We start from the raw sequence: 20,182 nt of genomic DNA, 5'->3' as shown, positions 1-20,182 counted from the left end.
ATTATTGGGTTATATTATAAGAGAAAGATTTAAACAAATTACCCCATTTACACACATATCCATTTCAAAGTTTCAGAATTTAAAAAAATATGAAATACCATTGTGGCCAAAGACATAATTTCAATATGAGTATTATGACACTTGGTCATTATGTGTGCACACGAGTAATGGGATCATTATTGTGGTTTAAGAAGGGTTTAAAGCTTTTTCATCAACATCATTATCACATGGCACCTTCTTAGATATATACTGAAAGTGCAAACACATAATACTTATGTAATACTTACACCGGGTGATGCTGGTGTAGCAGACATCAAGTTGGCAATTTGCTGCAGTGGTATAGATTTGCTTAAAATCTCTGTACACATCACTTCTGGTGGCTTCCAAATCCTCGTCACTGTAAACTGTTGGTGACTTGCTGTCGTCCAGTACTTCTTCTTCCAGTGATACTTGTGGTGGTGATGGTGGTAGAGACGGTGGGGGAAAATCAACTTCAAATTGTGGAGGAGAAGGCAGACATTTGATGACGGAGGCGTACAAATTGGTGTTGTTGTAGTAGGTGGGATTGGTGGCAGACTATTAAATATGACAGGCCATGTTTTACGTTTTGTCTTTTATTTCAGATGCTGGAAACCACACCAACATGAACTTGATAGAATAAATAAATACTTTGTACTTACACATGCATATAATAATGTTACTGTCCAATTCAAAGACGCTATGCAGTCTGATTTTGGTAATTTGTCAGTTGTTTCTATCGGCAGTTTCATATATTGCCCAGGTTACACATGTATATATCTTGGATTATTACACGAACGTAGGTGTAATAGTCCTAGTTTGTATACGGATAAACTTTAGACGTACTGGTATATATTGATATATTAATATCATTAACATTTTTGTTGTAAGTAAATATTAGAAGATGTGGTGTGAGTGCCAATGAGACAACTCTCCACAATAACAATTTCAAAAGTATTGGTTGTGTATTGTCAAATAGTTTAAATTTTAGTTTTATTGAAGTATTTATCAGGTTAATTTATATTCTGTGCTGCAGTTATAATAGTATCAATACTATTCCCACTCTTTAGAAGGTAGTTACTGATTGAAATGAGCAAGATACACTTGGAAAGAAATCCGGAGATAGAGAACTCAAAAAATGTTCTTGTTGTATTAATCGTATATGACCGATAATGTTTCAACTTTGATTCAAAGAATATACCTTTTTACATCATACGTATATTTCACTCGTATATCTTTAGAAATAGTAAGCATGTGAAGAATAAGGAATCAACTATGTGCAACAGGTTTTAGATAATTTGCGGTGTCATGTCTTCTTTTGTTTGTCTGTTTGTCTTTTTCATTTTTTGCCAGGCGTTGTCAGTTTATTTTCGATCTACGAGTTTGACTCTCCCTCTGGTATATTTCGTTCCTCTCATACATAGACACTCTAGACAGTGTTTTAACAAATTTACGGGGTAAAATCAGGAACAGTTATATAGAACAGTGCTTTAACAAATTTACGGGGTAGAATCAGGAACAGTTATATAAAACAGTGTTTTAAAAAAAATACGGGGTAGAATCAGGAACAGTTATATAGAGCAGTGCTTTAACAAATTTACGGGGTAAAATCAGGAACAGTTATATAGAACAGTGTTTAAAAAAAAAATCGGGGTAGAATCAGGAACAGTTATATAGAGCAGTGCTTTAACAAATTTACGGGGTAAAATCAGGAACAGTTATATAGAACAGTGTTTTAAAAAAAATACGGGGTAGAATCAGGAACAGATATATAGATCAGTGCTTTAACAAATTTACGGGGTAAAATCAGGAACAGTTATATAAAACAATGCTTTAACAAATTTACGGGGTAGAATCAGGAACAGTTATATAAGACAGTGTTTTAAGACATTTACGGGATAGAATCAGGGACTGTTATATAAGACAGTGTTTTAAGATATTTACGGGGTAGAATCAGGAACAGTTATATAAGACAGTGTTTTAAGATATTTACGGGGTCTAGAATCAGGAACAGTTATATAAAAAAGTGTCTAGAAATTTGTAGGGGTGAGAGGGAATTTAAAAAAAACAACAATGTCATTCACAATACAAGTATTTTGTTTTTTGACTCATTACAAAATAAACAAACAAAAGAGTTTGAAGTAGAGATGTGATTCAAAATAAAATCTTTCTTTTCTTCGTATTGAATAAAATTGCGTATTTCAGTGCTCTTGGAATTCTTCCCCGAAAAATTAATGTACGGGGTAAAATCAGGATATATATCAAGAAATTAACATGAAAAAAACAAAAGTATTAATTCTTAATAACACAGGAAGAATTTCAAAGGAAAAATTCACATTTAATGGTCAGCTTAATCTTTATAATAAAGCATTAAAAGCCTTTTTTAAATTAAAAAAGATATTTCACCCATTTTAAACCTAATATTAAAACTCTTTTACATCTTTTTGACCACGCTCTGAAGCCGATTTTGATATAAGCTCAGAAATGTTGGGTCAATTCTCTCCAAATAAGTTACAATCAAAAGGAGACAACTTTTTTTTCCAAATGTGCAAAGATCTAATTATTGAAAAATTACATATTAAATTTTGTAAATATTCTCTACAGGTACCTAGAAGATCAACAAACCTAGCACTGATGGGAGAGTTGGGGCGCTACCCCTATCTCTTGAGGTTATTCTTAATATGGCTAAATTTTGGCTCAGACTCGCAACAAAATAACTCTCTCATTAAAGAAGCATTTGAAGAGTCTAAAATTTTATCTAAAACATATAAAGACAATTGGTTGGAAAGCATTTATTCATTATTTAAATATCTTAATTTAACCCCAGAATATTAGTTAAATCACAAATCTCATATAAAGTCAATTATCATTAAAAAACTCCGAATTAAATATGATGAAATTTGGCTTAACCAATTAAATAATGACAAACCTGGCATGGTGCAAGGAAACAAATTAAGGACCTACAGACTATTTAAAAATAATATAGGCCTTGAAAAATATGTATTGTTAAATAATTGTAAAACATTAAATGAGTTAACCAAATTTAGAATTAGTGCCCATGAACTTGAAATAGAAAAGGGAAGACATAAGGGAATACCCCCAGATAAAAGATTTTGTAAATTGTGTAATAATGACATTGTTGAGGATGAAATTCATTTTCTTCTTCAATGTCCATCACTTAAAACTGAAAGGTCCAGTTTTATTTCAGATTTATCCTCTAAATTTACTAATTTTAACTTTAAATGACCAATCTAAATTTGTATGGTTGATGTCAAATGAAGATCCATTGGTTAATAACATGATTAAGTTAATAGATAGTTTAATAAAGACTAGAAGAGTTAAATTAAACATTAACACATGAGTAGTCCAGCTCTTCTTCTAATTATAAAACGGTACTAGCTTATGTCTCGAATGAAATGAGACATTGCGGCTCTGCTACCGTTGTTGAAAGCAGGCCAGCTGTCCTGATGTTGTAGAGACAGACCGGGATCAACTGACACCTATAAGATTCAAAATTCAAACTCTTTTAATAAAATAAATAAAAACAAAAATAATACAAAACAGTTACAATCACAATAAAGTAAAACAAATATTGGCAATTATTTCTTTAAAAGAAAACAATGGATATTTTATTAAAACTTTATTTATGAAAACTATTAGTTATCTCTATTTCAATTTAACTTGTTTTAAAATATTTTACTTTAAATCTTAATAACTTTTAATTAACAATTCAAAACTATAAGATTCAAAATTCAAACTCTGACGTCTCAAAGCAGAATTTTGACTTATATAGCAATCATGATAAAATTAGAAATTTCCAAATATGGTTAGGGTCAATTGTGTTTTGACTTATATAGCAATCATGATAAAATTAGAAATTTCCAAATATGGTTAGGGTCAATTGTATTTGTACAATTCGATTATATAATTTTTATGAAAGAGGTCACTCTGTTTATATCGGCCACGTAAACAATCGTGTATTGGTTCCAAATATGGTTAGGGTCAATTGTATTTGTACAATTCGATTATATAATTTTTATGAAAGAGGTCACTCTGTTTATATCGGCCACGTAAACAATCGTGTATTGGAAATTTGAAGTAGATAAACATATTAATTAAATGGACAGAGAAATTGATTATTAGCGCTATAAAAGTTAATGATTAATTCTAACAACATATGTGTCCTAAATTAGTGTCAAAATACTGTCACAATATTATCTTATTTCTAAAAAAAAATACTAACACAAGATTTCCCGGCTACCCATATGTTCACATTCATAGGGGCCTTTATTTGCTCACAACTCCCTTCCGCTAATTGAATCATCTCCAGTCCTGTCCCCTGAGGGATGTTAAAAAACGATAGGTCAGTTAGGCGGTCCATTGTTAATTTCCACACAGTACTTGGGCTCCCTTCCTCAAATATGTACAGTCCGGCGCCTAAAAATTTGCAATTATATTCAATTGGAATATAACTAATAGGGTCTTCCCTAACATCACATGTTTTATCATTCAACAATCTTCATAAATAACATTAATCATAACAGAGAACAGCATAACACGGGACGTGCAGGAGGCCATTTTTTTTAGTATATTATACAACTTTTACGTTGTTTACTTATTTATTAGAGATTTTTTTTATATTTTACTAATATTTTAATATAACGAAAGTATAGCAAGTTTCTCTCTGCAATGTTAAAATAAAAAATAAATTACATTTGCTAATTATATAAAGTAGCGGAAATGGACGAACGATGCTTCCGAGAATTATTTTGTTTTATTAAATAAATCTTTTTTATTCCTCTAATTCGCTTGCATGTGGGGTGTTCCTGTGCTCTGCAGCTATTAATTGTTGATAACCTATTCTTAAGTTTGAATTTAACTGAAACAGACCGTCGTAAATAGTCGTAATTTCATTATTGATTACTTTATAATAATTTCTTTTTTTTGTTGTAACCAGAGTCGGTATTATCATTCGCCTCGTTAGAGAGCGAAGTTAATTTCCACATGCTAGGTAAAACAAAACGTCTTATCGTCGATAGCCACATGTTGTAAAGCTTACGTATTTCCAATTTTACAGCCTGATTTCTTAAAACACGAAAAGGTGCATTTGCCTCATTTCCTACTTCATTCACGAGTTTGGGTATTTCTCTGTTTTTTAGCTCACCTGATTCGAAGGGCCAAGTGAGCTTATGCCATCACTTGGCGTCCATCGTCTGTCGTCGTAAACTATTTCAAGAATCTTCTCCTCTAAAACTACTGGGCCAAATACTTCCAAACTTTAACTGAATGTTCCTTAGGGTATCTAGTTTATAAATTGTATTCGAAGTTTAACATGGTCACCATTGCTAAAAATAGAACATAGGGGTCAAATGCAGTTTTTGGCTTATAACTAAAAAAAACAAAGCATTTAGAGCAAATCTGACATGGGCTTCATTGTTTATCAGGTCAAGATCTATCTGCCCTGAAATTTCCAGATGAATCAGACAACCCGTTGTTGGGTTGCTGCGCCTGAATGTGAAATTTTAAGGAAATTTTGCTGTTTTTGGTTATTATCTTGAATATTATTATAGATAGAGATAAACTGTTAACAGCAATAATGTTCAGCAAAGTAAGATTTACAAACAAGTCAACATGACCGAAATGGTCAGTTGACCCCTTTAGGAAGTATTGCCCTTTATAGTCAATTTTTAACCATTTTTCGTAAATCTTAGTTATCTTTTACAAAAATATTCTCCTCTGAAACTACTTGGCCAAATACTTCCAAACTTTAATTGAATGTTCCTTATGGTATTTAGCTTATAAATTGTATCCGAAGTTTTGATCTATCAACAAACATGGTCGCCATTGCTAAAAATAGAACATAGGGGTCAAATGCAGTTTTTGGCTTATTACTAAAAAAACCAAAGCATTTAGAGCAAATCTGACATGGGGTAATATTGTTTATCAGGTCAAGATCTATCTGCACTGAAATTTTCAGATGAATCAGACAAACTGCTGTTGGGTTGCTGCCCCTGAATTGATAATTTTAAGGATTTTTTTGTTTTTGGTTATTATCTTGAATATTATTATAGATAGAGATAAACTGTACACAGCAATAATGTTCAGCAAAGTAAGATATACAAATAAGTCAACATGACCAAAATTGTCAGTTGACCCCTTAAGGAGTTATTGCCCTTTAAAGACTTTTTTTCACAATTTGTGCAATATGTTGACTTATTTTAAAAAAATCTTCTCCTTTGAAACTGCTGGGATAGTTGATAGCGTGTCTCCAGAAATACTGTCAGACTTCTAAAATGAGACATGAAATATAATTACCCCATTCAAGGACACTGCGTCACCATCAAAAACAAAGGTATGAAATACATTGATTTTTTTTTTTAAATTGTGTTTACTTGCAAACCAACGATTGTTTATAGAATATTGAAAAGTAAATCAACAAAACGTAGTTTTGATCATGTCTATTTCACATCTTTCGACTTTTTATTCAGTTTGTTTGTTGATGTATCTAATACATTCATTTGGAATCTGGCTTGTTGTAGTAATATCACTTTTTATGCTTTGTCTCATTTTACCATCTTTTTCCATTACTTTGATGGTTCTGTTCACCCCACGCATCTGAGAAGTGACTCCCAGCTATTTTTTAATGGACCGCCTGCACCACCCCTCAAACACCACTGTGGCGTTCAAATAGATTGAAGAATAAGCTGGATTATTATCATAATATGTAAAAAATAATAACTTACCTTTTTTTTAAATTTTGTTCCACATCTGAAGGATGCAAGTATTTTGCACTCTTTCTGCCAAAACGTTCATCGCCATTAATACTGTATTGTATACATAGTACAGGAGGTCCTGATTTACTAATGCTGCCCTGTAAAATGGTGTGTTAGTGTCCGACCACCATTTTACTGAAATTGGTGTTGTCAGTTAGGCTAGATATTAACGCCATCTGCTTTCTACTGTTCTGATCCATGGTACAGTAGAGGCATGTAATCTGCCTACAATCCACCCATCTCAGATTGGGCATTTTTTCTAATTCGCTTGAGACTTTCACGAAGAGATTCATTTTAGGGAAATAAAGTTTTATCTGTTAATAAGCAAAAATGTGATCTGTACATGGGAGGGGGTAGGGTATTTATACTTAAATCTTGTGCAAAATAATGCATGTGTATAAAAAGCGCTTGTGGGGTTGCAAGTTGTTGTGGTCCTTGAAGTGCTAATTGAGGCCCTTGAGAAGGTACAGGTTGTTGTGGTCCTTATAGTGCTGGTTGAGGGGTACAGGTAAGGCTAGGAGGAGGGGAGGTAGTGGTGCATTTGAAGCGTTCCCGATGACAGCAATCATCTGTCTAAATATAACACAGATTTGGTATGATTGCCAATGAGACAACTATCCACAAATGCTATAACAACAGCTATTATTGTTATTAAATTATACCTTACATCCCCTGAAATTTCGAAATTCATCATATCAGGGTTTTTTTCAAGATTATCAGCAAATTGTCTCCATGACTGAATATTGAATACTTCAAAGCTGTCAGAATTAGAATTTGTAATTTCTGTAACTGTTCGGTTTTTTTACTCCTGACCAACATGAATTTTACAGCTATGACTAGCACTGTAAAAATGTTGAAAGTTACTTTTAATATACTCCTTTATTGAAAAAAAAATTATGAAAATTGTTTTTAAACTCCCCCTTCATTTAAAATGCGACTTATTGGTTGGAATAATTGGCATAGGTATAAAACCCTCCTCAACACTAGTACCTGTATCACCCCTTTTACACCTCATTTTATACAAGATGCCAAAGCAAAGCAAAATCAAAACTGAAATTAAAAAAAATAATAATTAAAAATTGAGTTTAACATGTATCTGTAGAAGTTGTTTGAAATTTAAACAAAATGTTATTGTTACCTTTCTTGTATCACAAGTTCCACCATCTCCTATACTTTTTTACCAATCCCGTCCTTCTTTTCCCTCATCGCTTGTATCAGGTTATACAACCTAAGTAAAATATCCCCTCGATAAAATTACAAAATCATCAACCACAGTTTAGGGGTTGCATGCACTAAAGTGTGATAAATTGTAGCTATATCCTGATCAGTCTTCCATGCTATCTAATCCCGATAGCATGGTTAACACCTCTTTTCTGCTTGAATCTAAATTGCATTTCTATCATATAACATCAATTTTATCAAATCTAACAATGTATTTTACATATAACACACCTTGCAAGGCTTAACAAATAATGGCTAATTTGTTATGACGCCATTTTCAAAATGTGTGGTGGCCATCTTGAAAAAAAAAATTCTGGCCAGCAGTGGATTTTTTTTAAGTATCATTAAGTTAACCTTTATACCAAATTTCATGCTTGTATCACGATTTGCACAATAATGTCCATAATATCTCCCACTATTATAAAATTTTCACTTTGTCTAGATCGCATGTCAAATTCGTTTGCAATATTAAGCACATTCATGATACAAAGATAATTGCGTAAAACTATTGCAACACAGACCCTTGTTGTATCGTGAAAGTGTCTTTAAAAAATGTTTAAATTACTCAGATGAACGAATGAAAATCACCTTTTCAAGGTGACGGATTTCTGTCATTAAAAATCCTATGATAAAAGAAAATATATATATTTAAAATCCCTATCGTCCTGAACATATATGTAATATTTACCGCTGGATGTTTATTATTAAACAAACCTAAACCTCATGTGTATATATAGGAAAACAAAAACAAATGAAATGTTTAATAGAATATCAAGAGTTATGCCGCTTTAAGCAGAAGTTATTCATGTACTTCACGTCAAATGTTCGCTGCTTGTCGGGAAAACTCGATAATGCACGATCAACCAAAACACTTAAAAAATAAAGTTTTTTTACTGGTGTCAAAAAGAAAAATCACCGATGCTTAAAACAATAAATATGATATTAATATACAAAAATAAATGTTAATAAAAAAGTAAACAACATTCCAGTTACGCAACTTTTGTTGACTTATGGCGGGAAAACAAAATGGTATCATACAAGGTGCTCTGTTTGTCTCTCATGTTAAATACATCTGTTGCATATTTATTGCTAAACCATAACACATGTGAAGGTGTTGAAAACCCCTCAACATTCGAAATTGTGCAAATAAATTGCCAATACAAAGGTCCGGGGATATATGTATTCCATGGATTAAAAACTATCAAGAAAGTGACGATGAATAGACTAACGGAGGAGGTCCATGTGAGAATTGAAGAGGGGAGCTCGCTGGAGGAATTTATGATATTGACGGGGCCTATGAGTTATTGTTATTTGGTGACTGCACCGGCTAGTGTACTAGTAATGATACAGCAGACACCTTGTGTAGGTATTATTTACATAAATCGGTTGTGTTGGTTGAACTTTCCAACAAAACTGGGTGTTACACTTGGTACTCAAAATTAAGTAAGAATGTTTGAATATTTTGATTTTCCTAAATTGAGAGCATGTGACATGGAGGTAATGCTTACAAAACTAACAACAATTATATCTGAATTTTGGTTTCCAAGACATGATTATGTGAAAATGTATGATTCAAGATCTGTATGGGTAAAATTAAATATACCATTATAGTTTAAAAATATTTTATACAGGGTGATCAGACCTCAATTACAAATAGTGGTGCAGAAAAGACAACAATCTTTTCTACAAGAGACGGTGTTACTGCAGTGAGCACAGATGAATGGATTAAAACTACTATCATGGCCACAATTCAAGCCAAGAGTAGAAACCAGGGTGCTATGAGCACTACACATGACAATGGCTATATGACTTATGATGATGGTTATGTTGAAACTAGTACCATTACTCAACATGCTCAGGTACATGTGCATCAAATTCAAAATTAAATAGTTTATTGACTCAATCAAGAGACCCATAGTTGATTAAAACAATTAAATACTATTTATTATACAGTATCTTGATTGGGTAGTCGTAAAATTAAGGTTCAAATTTTATACCATTTTTGATAAGGTTTGTCAGTTGTATGAAGCAGGTTTGCTGTTTCCTCCATCAATGAAACTAAACGTCATGAAATTACGCATGGTATAAAAAGTGACGTTTAGCCCCATCAAAAAAACAAACTAAAAAAAAATATAATGTGATTTGTTTCATTGATTGTTGATTTGATATATTTATATAAAGTAAGTAAACAAAAAGTAACAATATATTTTATATTTGACAGATGTCTAGTGACTCTGCTAACTTCAAGAATCTGCATACACCACCATGACCATTGTGTTGTTCATTATGCGTCATTTTCTAGCCTACAATGTTTAAGATATATATACACATATCTGCATAGTTTAAAAAAAAATAACTCAAGTTTAGAGTTAAAGATATATATATATATATCTGCATAGTTAAAAAAATAGCTCAAGTTTGGAAAAAATAATAAGTACATGTATATTACAATCAATAATGTAGAACTTGTATCATGTAAGTATATTAAGAGCTTTATGAGTTATAAATTGATTGATTGATTGTTGGTTGCTTTACGCCGCATTAGCACAAAAAGGCTATATCGCGGCGAGAGCTAATTCGAATATTTTTACAATTTAAAGCATATTTTTAAAATAAGACAAAAGGTCCTTCAATACACTAAAATTCTTGACTAAAGCAAATTGATTATATACAAATAAAAATCAACAGTAAAATAACGTGATAAAAATTAAAATCGATTTAAATGTAATAACATTTTTATATTTTATAATAAATTCCAATTTCTTTTAAAAAAGCAACAATATTTGTAAATGGAACATTATTAATTAAATCATACATATTATTGACATTGAAATGCTTCTTACGAATATCAGCAAAGTCAATACAATTAATTAAAACATGTTTAATAGTATACTTGCAGTTGCAAGGAACACATTGTGGTTCATCTTCATTTTTTAAAAGATACTCGTGTGTTATTCTAGTATGACCAATACGACATCTAGTAATAACACACTGATCTTTTCTGCACATAATATTATCAAAAGGTTTGCCTTAATTAGGTTTAATTGCATGCAATTTATTATCGTCTTTTTTACTCCATTTATTTTTCAATATATTAAAAACATATTCTCTAATATTAGATTTAAAATCAGTATATGGTATATCACAGTTAGATAGAGGGTCACCAAGGGCATTCTTTGCCTCAAGGTCTACAGCTGTGTTTCCAAGGATTCCAACATGACTCGGAATCCATAGAAATATTATTTCTTTCAGAAGAATTTTTAAATTCCTCATTACATATAAAATTTTCAGGATTGTTGGGTTTTTAATTTTAGTGTTTCGTATAGCTTGTAAGCATGAAAGTGAATCCGAACATATAATAAATTTGGATTTATCTGAAGAAGCAATAAATTTCAAAGCCAAAATTATTGCTTCTGCTTCAGCAGTAAAGATGGATGCATCAGATGGCAAACGGAGGGTTGCAGCTCTGTCCCTGAAGACAGCAGCAGATGCAACTCTATCACCATCTTTTGATCCATCAGTATAGACAGTTGAAAAATCTAGATAATCGGCTTTAATTTCAGCATAGTGTTGCTGAATTAAAAGAGGATTTGTTTTATTTTTATTGTGTTCACGGAGATCAAATATCATTTTTGGTTTGGGAAGTTCCCATGGAGGACATTTGCAAGTTTGAACTTGAGCAACAGATTTTAAATCAAAAGAAGCTAAATGTGGTTTTAAACGTAAACCTAACGGAGGAATTTTATTTTCATGTTTTGCAAAAATATCTTCATAAATCGGATTAAAAACACAGCTGTAGGCAGGATTATCTGAATGCGCTTTTAGTTTGACAGCATATTGAAGTCCAAGCTTCAAACGTCTGTCAGTGAGTGAGTGCTCATCAGCCTCTACATACAGACTCTCAACTGGTGAGGTTTTAAATGCGCCAAGACAGAGACGCAAACCTTGGTGATGCACAGCATCGAGAATCTGTATGTAGGACTTCCTTGCAGAGCCATACACTATAGAGCCATAATCTAGTTTAGATCTAACAAGAGATCTATATAAATTGAGTAAAATGTTGCGATCAGCACCCCAGTCAGTGCTGCCGACAACTTTTAAAATATCTAAAGCTTTTAAACATCTCGCTTTTAACATTTTGATATGGGGTAGAAAGGTTAACTTTTTATCGAAAAGTAAACCAAGAAATTTGGTTTCATCAACCATTTTAATTGGGTTGCCGTACAAAGTTAGTTCTGGATCAAGTTGTTACAAAAATGCATCCCGACCGTTTTTGAAGTGGGAAATTTAAAACCATTTTCCGAGCCCCATTTTTCAATTCTTCCAAGACATAATTGTAATTGTCTTTCAATGTTATTCATATTTTTGCCTCTGTAACATATTAAAAAATCATCAACGTACAATGAACCTTCAATATTACTTTTTAAAACTTCAACAAGGCTGTTGATTTTAAGACTAAATAATGTTACAGATAAAATACTGCCCTGAGGGACACCCATCTCTTGATCATAAAGATCAGACATGGTCGAATTAACTCTAACATTATGCGTCATTTTCTAGCCTACAATGTTTAAGATATATATACACATATCTGCATAGTTTAAAAAAAAATAACTCAAGTTTAGAGTTAAAGATATATATATATATCTGCATAGTTAAAAAAATAGCTCAAGTTTGGAAAAAATAATAAGTACATGTATATTACAATCAATAATGTAGAACTTGTATCATGTAAGTATATTAAGAGCTTTATGAGTTATAAAAATAAGAATTTTAATGAAGTAAATTTTGTTTCAGTATGAGAATACGAAGATCCCTATAGCATGGATTACAACTACAATTGCCACTGTTACAGGTACAGTGACTTTCAAATATATAAATATTCTTTCTCTGTTTATATTTATAATGATAATTGTGCTAAGCTTTATGTTACTAAGTTTGTTAATATATAACATATTTGGGGAAGATAATCTGTACTCTAAGTTATCAGTCCATGAAATTGAAGACATATTATAATCAACGAAACATTTTACAATGTTTTCTATTTATAGAAAAATGTAAGTTGCTAAAAGCCTTCATCAAAGAATGAAAAGTTCTACACATGTATTAAAATGTCCTGGTTTTCTCTCATTGCTCATTTCAATGAGATTTGTTTACCTCTGTTTCTTTATAAAATATAATTCTCTTTTATCTTTCATATTTTTATTTCAGTTTTGTTGGGCTTGTTGGTGTGTTTGTGTAAAAAGTCTAGAGGGGTGGTAGGGGTCATAATGCGGAAAGTGGCATCTTTCTTATATGTATTGTCATATAATATGGATACTATGTTGGAAACATTTTGTGAGAGACTGTTGTAGAATGTTCGAGTCTGAAGAAAAATAGTAATAATTCTAAGACATATTTAGGATGTACTTTGAACCATGTCACTATATAATGAAGAAGAAGATGATGAATATTTTATTTTCAAATCACAACACACACCAGTGACAACATGAGGTTATATAAAGAACAACAAAATAACATAACGGAGCAAAGAATTATTTGATTGGTAAATTTACTAAGATATATAACTATATTTGTCCTCACTATATTAAAATATAGAAACATGTACAATGGATAAAGATGGATAGTTCTTATAGTTATTTCATTTTCGTCTCAAGTTCTTGTTTTCTTTGATCAAGACGCTCGTTGAATCTCTTGTCTTTCAGCATTTGTGTTTGCAACACCTTTAAACTTTGTTGGAAATATTTGATTTTTAAATCAGCGCTCATCAACTTTTTATTGATTATCGAAATGGTGGATCTGATGTTTAGATATTCAGCCTCATTAAGAGATTTTTGTTTTACCTCTTGATTGTGAGGGGGAAAGCCTCTATTTGTTTGTGGCGTTAACGTTACTTATACAATTAGGCAGAATATTCAGTTAATCAGATGTAATGGTGAATCCTGTATGTGCTTTTTCGAATTATTATATCCGCTTACCAAACCGCCTACACTTTTTGATGTGGATCGTCCGAAATGTAAATGGATTTGTTCTTTGGAATTTTGTGGTAAGTATATTATCTGGTTATGTAAATTTAGATATTTTAGGCTGTTTGATCTGTTTTACAGTTGGTGTACTACAATTTGACCGTCACAGCATACTACAGGTTTCACCGTCCTAGGGTTAGGTCAATAGTTCTCTAAAAGGGGGTCAGCCTCGCAGGAACCCCCCTGGATATATAAATGAGGCCAGTTTCTCTGGCTTGAGATTCCTCCTGTAGCACCTCATGTGTGTCTCAGTGAAATAAAGTTGGCTTGTCTGTGGTTGTGCAAGGTGTATAAATTCACAACCAATCTTTCCTTCGGAATGCCACCCTCCTGACACGTTAAAGAACTCTGTGTGGCAGCGCACAGTGAGTTGTCCATAGGTGACCTTTTGTACTGGCTAATATCTGTCCCTATCCTATTAAATTGACTTGTTTTGAGTTCCATGGCATTTACATTTTCTGCCATATTGACATATCGATCCCCATATTCACCCTACATATTGATTTATTGTTAATAACATGTTCTTGTCCTGAATATGCCTGAAATATTGCTTGCTGGTCGTTAAGCATCAATCAATCAATTGATCAAAATATATTTTTTTACAGTCCCCTTTTATCCTATTATGCAATATATGATTGACATGTAACTTATTGATTGATTGTTGGTTGCTTAACGTCCAGTGGCAAATATTTCATGCATATTCAGGACGAGAACAAGTTCACAATAAATACAATAGGTAGGTTGATACAATAGTGGCCATCTGGAATGATGGTAGGAGAAATTTGGACTGCCACCGGAAAAGGAGGGTATATTGGATAGGGACAGAAATTTTGCCTTGCAACAGGTCACCTACGGACCCCTCAAAGAGTTGTTGCAAGGGTTCTTAACGTGCAAAGAGTGTGGCACTCTCTTTACACGAGGCATCGGATTTAACGCCCCCTTCTGACCGGACGTGACTGCAAACTTGATACATCCCGCACAGCCAAACGGACGCCCCACTTCGGCAAGCGTTTTACTGCCGGTCGGGAGAAGACCAAGTGACCATATTTCTATACCCCAGTCACCCTTGGGGATAACATGTAACTTAGAACAGTGAACTAGTATTATGTATATACATTGTTTTTTTTTCTCTTAGAACCTGAATCTATTATTACTACTACTACTGAAAGACCCCAAACAACAGAAAAACCTTGGACACTTGAACCCACTACAAATGATGAACCCACAACAACCTCCATTGAACCAACAATGAATGAAATGAACCAACAATGAATCCAGCAGGAAGTGAAAATGACAGAACAATGGGTATTCATCTTAATTAATTATTAATATTTTCACTAGACAATATAAAAAGGGTAAAATTTTGAGGCAAGAATGAATGGCGACAAATGACAAGAGTTTTTTAGAAGAGATAATCAGAATTAAATTTAAGACTGAGTGTTTTAGAATCAGCAATCCCCAAGGGTGACTGGGGTATAGAAATATGGTCACTTGGTCTTCTCCCGACCGGCAGTAAAACGCTTGCCAAAGTGGGGCGTCCGTTTGGCTGTGCGGGATGTATCAAGTTCGCAGTCACGTCCGGTCAGAAGGGGGACGCTAAATCCGATGCCTCGTGTGAAGAGAGTGTCACGCTCTTTGCACGTTAAGAACTCTTGCAACAACTTTTTTAGGGTTCTATAGGTGGCCTGTTGCAAGGCAAAATTTCTGTCCCTAGCCAATATATCCTCATTTTCAAGTGGCAGTCCAAATTTCCCCCGACCATCATCCCAGATGGCATCTATTGTATCAACCTACCTATTGTATTTATTGTGAACTTGTTCTCGTCCTGAATAAACATGAAATATTTGCCACTGGACGTTAAGCAACCAACAATCAATCAATCATTTAGAATCAGCACAAATGTGAAACATATGTATCTACAAAATACATTGAATTAAAAATATCAAACAAATATAAAGGCTCCATAATAAAAGAAGTTTATAACTTACAGTTTTTGGAGCATTCTCTCTGCCATTTTGCCTGTTGTTTGTCTTTACTAAAGTGGCTTTATACCCTTGTTTTTAAGTATCCCTCTTTATATAGTAATGGCATAATCATTCAGAATTTCCCATGGGTGTAAACAGTGATTTTGTGTGTTTTATCTCCAAAAAGTGGTAATGAGAGACTTTTGATTAAAACAGCTAATGTCAGTAAATTTTTGTTTAATGTCTTTTCAAACACAATATTTCCCATCATTTTTTTTTCTTCTTCATAAATTTTGTATGTCTTTGTAACAATAATGTATACACCTTATCCCCTGACTATTGTCACTCGCCATTTTAAATTGGGTTCATCAAGTTGTCATCTCTTGTTTAGCTGAATTATTCTCTCTGTTTTTCCTCAATCATCAAAGTATGTCAGCTTGGGCGGCATTAATATTGTACATACAATATTTTTAATGGGGTCATTAATTAATCAGAGAGATTTTGAATGTAAACCAACAGTAACTTTTCAAATCAAATCAAATTCAAAGTTTTATTTATTGTCAATACATAGTAAACAAAGTAACACAAGCTCTAGTGAGCTTTTATAAATGCAGTATGTACAGTACACCACAAGTATTGTACTACCACTACCATCCAATATCAAATGAAATATACCAAAAATATTGTATGAAGTACATGTATACATTTTGATTTATGATTTTCTATATTTTCATACATGTAAAAAAAAGGAACAGATATATGAGATTAATTATGCCATGAAGACTGCATAGATTCACCCAATTAAACAATAAACTGTAATTTTGTATCCCCTTGACCACTAGTACTGATTTCTGTATACAGTTGTACATGTGTCTAAAAGATTAAAATTAAAGAATGTGCATGGAAGATATTTATAATTGTTTTACTATTGTTTCATTTCAGTCAATATTCACTACACCTGCTATTTTATTGCAGAACTAATAAGTAAATAAAATCAATTAATAAATTAAATGTTTTAATATTTTACAGTATTTGTCATCTGGGGAGTCATTGGTACATTTGTAAGTGTAGGCCTTTTGGTATATGTGATATGTCATCATAAGAGGAACCATAACTAGACACCTATTCTAGGCAGTGATTCTCCCACTACAATACCTATGGTGGTATTTAATCCAACACCCTCCCCCTCTCCACATACACCCAAACCAAAGCCTCTGTCACCCTCTACCCCAGAAAGAGGTGGTGATCAATTAAAGAAGACATTTTTTCAGAGTTAGATGAAGAACCCGTGGGAAAGAGAACAAGAAGTCAGGTGAAGAAAGCACTTTGTAAGTGAATGAGAATACTCCTTGTATCATTTTAGGGCTTTTTGTTAGGTATTTGAATATTATTGTGTCAACCATTAACTATATTGATAGTTTACAAGAGCTATAACAAATTTTCTATGTTTTATCTCCTTCACTCAGATTAAATATTAATTGTATGTATATTATTTTTTATTTTAAACTATTAAAAGTTAACTTACTGGTTGTTATTACTTTAACAAATTACATTCCATTAGACTTAAAAAAAAAATAACAAATTTGCATGAAAATTACATGTACATGTCAGATATCTAGTCTGGTTGTTTGCTTGTATTTTGTTTTGTTTTTCTTCACATGTTTTTTTTTCATGTAAAGAACATTTTTGTAGTTAGTCTAAAAATGTATATTTAGAAATTGCATGAAAGTCCATGGTATAGAGGAAAAGATGTCAGGTGAAGAAAGCACTTTTTAAGTGAATGAGAATACTCCTTGTATCATTTTAGGGCTTCCCCCCTTTTTTAAGTATTTGAATATTATTGTGTCAACCATTAATTATATTGATAGTTTATAAGAGCTTTAACAGATTGTTTAAGTGTTTTCTAGATCTCCTTCACTCAGATTAAATATGAATTAATGTCTATGGTTAATTGTATCTATATTTTTTTTATTTTAAACTATTAAATGTTATCTGTTATTATATCAAAGTGTCTTCAGCAGAAAGTTAACTTACTGGTTTTTATTACTTTAACAAATTACATTCCATTAGAAGTTAAAAAAAAATTACCAATTTCCATGAAAATTACATGTACATTTGTACATGTAAGATATCTAGTCTGGTTGTTTGCTTGTATTTTGCTTTGTTTTTCTTCATATGTTTTTTTTTATGTAAAATTGAGAATGGAAATGGGGAATGTGTCAAAGAGACAACAACCCGACCAAATAAAAAAACAAAAGCAGAAGGTCACCAACAGGTCTTCAATGTAGCGAGAAATTCCCGCACACGGAGGCGTCCTTCAGCTGGCCCCTAAACAAATATATACTAGTTCAGTGATAATGAACGCCATACTTATTTCCAAATTGTACACAAGAAACTAAAATAAAAATAAAACAAGACTAGCAAAGGAAAGAGGCTCCTGACTTGGGACAGGCGCAAAAATGCGGCGGGTGTACATTTTTGTAGTTAGGTTAAAGATGTATATTTATTATTTATTTGCATGACAGTTACATGTACATCAAACATATCTAGACAGGTGGTTTGCTTTTATTTTGTTTTGTTTTTTATTCACATGCATTCTCACTTAATGTAATGAATTTAAGGTGCCAAATTTGTATGGTTTTTTATACATGTATGTATTCATTTAATATTACATGAAAGTTACATGTAAGAATTTTATTTGTTTTGTTTTTCTTTGCATGTTTTTATGTGTAGTTAGTTTATATTTAGAGATTATATTTAAATGAATTTAAGGTGCCAAATTTGTATGAGATTCAGGGATTGTATATTTTTATATTCTTTTATATAAATTTTGTGTAGGGAACAATATGTTTGTTTTCATTGTTCATTTAATGATTAAAGGAAAGTTGAAAGAAAAGACTGAAAAAAAAATATCTGGGGCATTCTTCTTGTTATGTGCTATTAATATTGATGCATGACAGTTGAATTCTTTGGGTAGATTTTGAACTATCATCATACAGTAAAGGACAAGACAATCTATACTTATCTACTTAAAATCTTAGTGTCCTTTAAATGTTTGTCAAATGGAACATGATACCCTATATAGTTATATAGTTATATAGTTACCTTTGATTCCATACAATAAATAAAGGGGTACCCTTCTGATTCTAGGCTATTCCTTTAGTTAGATTGTTTTACGATACAGTATAAATTATATAGCTATATATTATGATTGGGGGTATCTACTATAAATAAATAGGGTATCCATTTATATAGGATACCATATATGGATGAGTTTACCATATATGATATCCCCTTATGAAGGGTCGAGGCTAAAATTTTATGTCTAGAAATAAAAAAGCGGTACCTTATTTTATTATGTCTAAAAATAGAAAAGGTTGTTAGTGAACCCCCAGTCATAATATATAGCATCCTTTCATACACAACACTTTTTCTATGCACAGTTTCTACGTTTGATGTAAATCAAAGATTTGAGGTTTATCGTTTAATAGTCATTATGTTTATCATGATAAACGCACTTTATTTGTAAGCTTTTAATTAGATATTACATATAGGTGTCATTTATAGTACCCCTATAATAGTCATTATGCTTATCATGATAGACGCTCTATCTTGTTAGCTTTAGATATTACATAGGTGTCATTTATAGTACCTCTAGGGTACCATGCTATACATAAATTTGGTATTTCTTTTTATAGGATACCATACTATGGTATAATGGTATACCCAACACATATAATTCATATATAAAATATATTGGTGTATCTTTATATACGATACCCTATATTTATTGTATATAGGATATATACCATATAGTATAAATAGAATAGATACCATACTATAAATATATTAGGGTATCTTTATATAGGATACCATAATAGATATCATACTATAAATAGATTGGGGGTATCTTAATATATGATACCATATATGTTGATGGGGGTTCCCTACCAACCCCTTTTGTAGTAACACCATGTTATGTAATGTAAATTTTAGTAGTAATCTTGTCATCTGAATTACTAAGTGGTCCTGGTTCGATTCCCGTCTGGGATGAAAATTTCAGGAACTCAATTTTCGGCTCTCCCTTGACACCATTTGCGAGTATGGTCTTGAGGAAACGATGATAGTCCGTCGGAAGGGGACGATAAATGGCGGACCCGTGTTAAGAGAGAGCCATATC

This window comes from Mytilus trossulus, chromosome 5, assembly GCF_036588685.1.
Source record: "Mytilus trossulus isolate FHL-02 chromosome 5, PNRI_Mtr1.1.1.hap1, whole genome shotgun sequence".
Taxonomy (NCBI): domain Eukaryota; kingdom Metazoa; phylum Mollusca; class Bivalvia; order Mytilida; family Mytilidae; genus Mytilus; species Mytilus trossulus.
Note: the sequence above shows the minus strand (reverse complement) of the source record.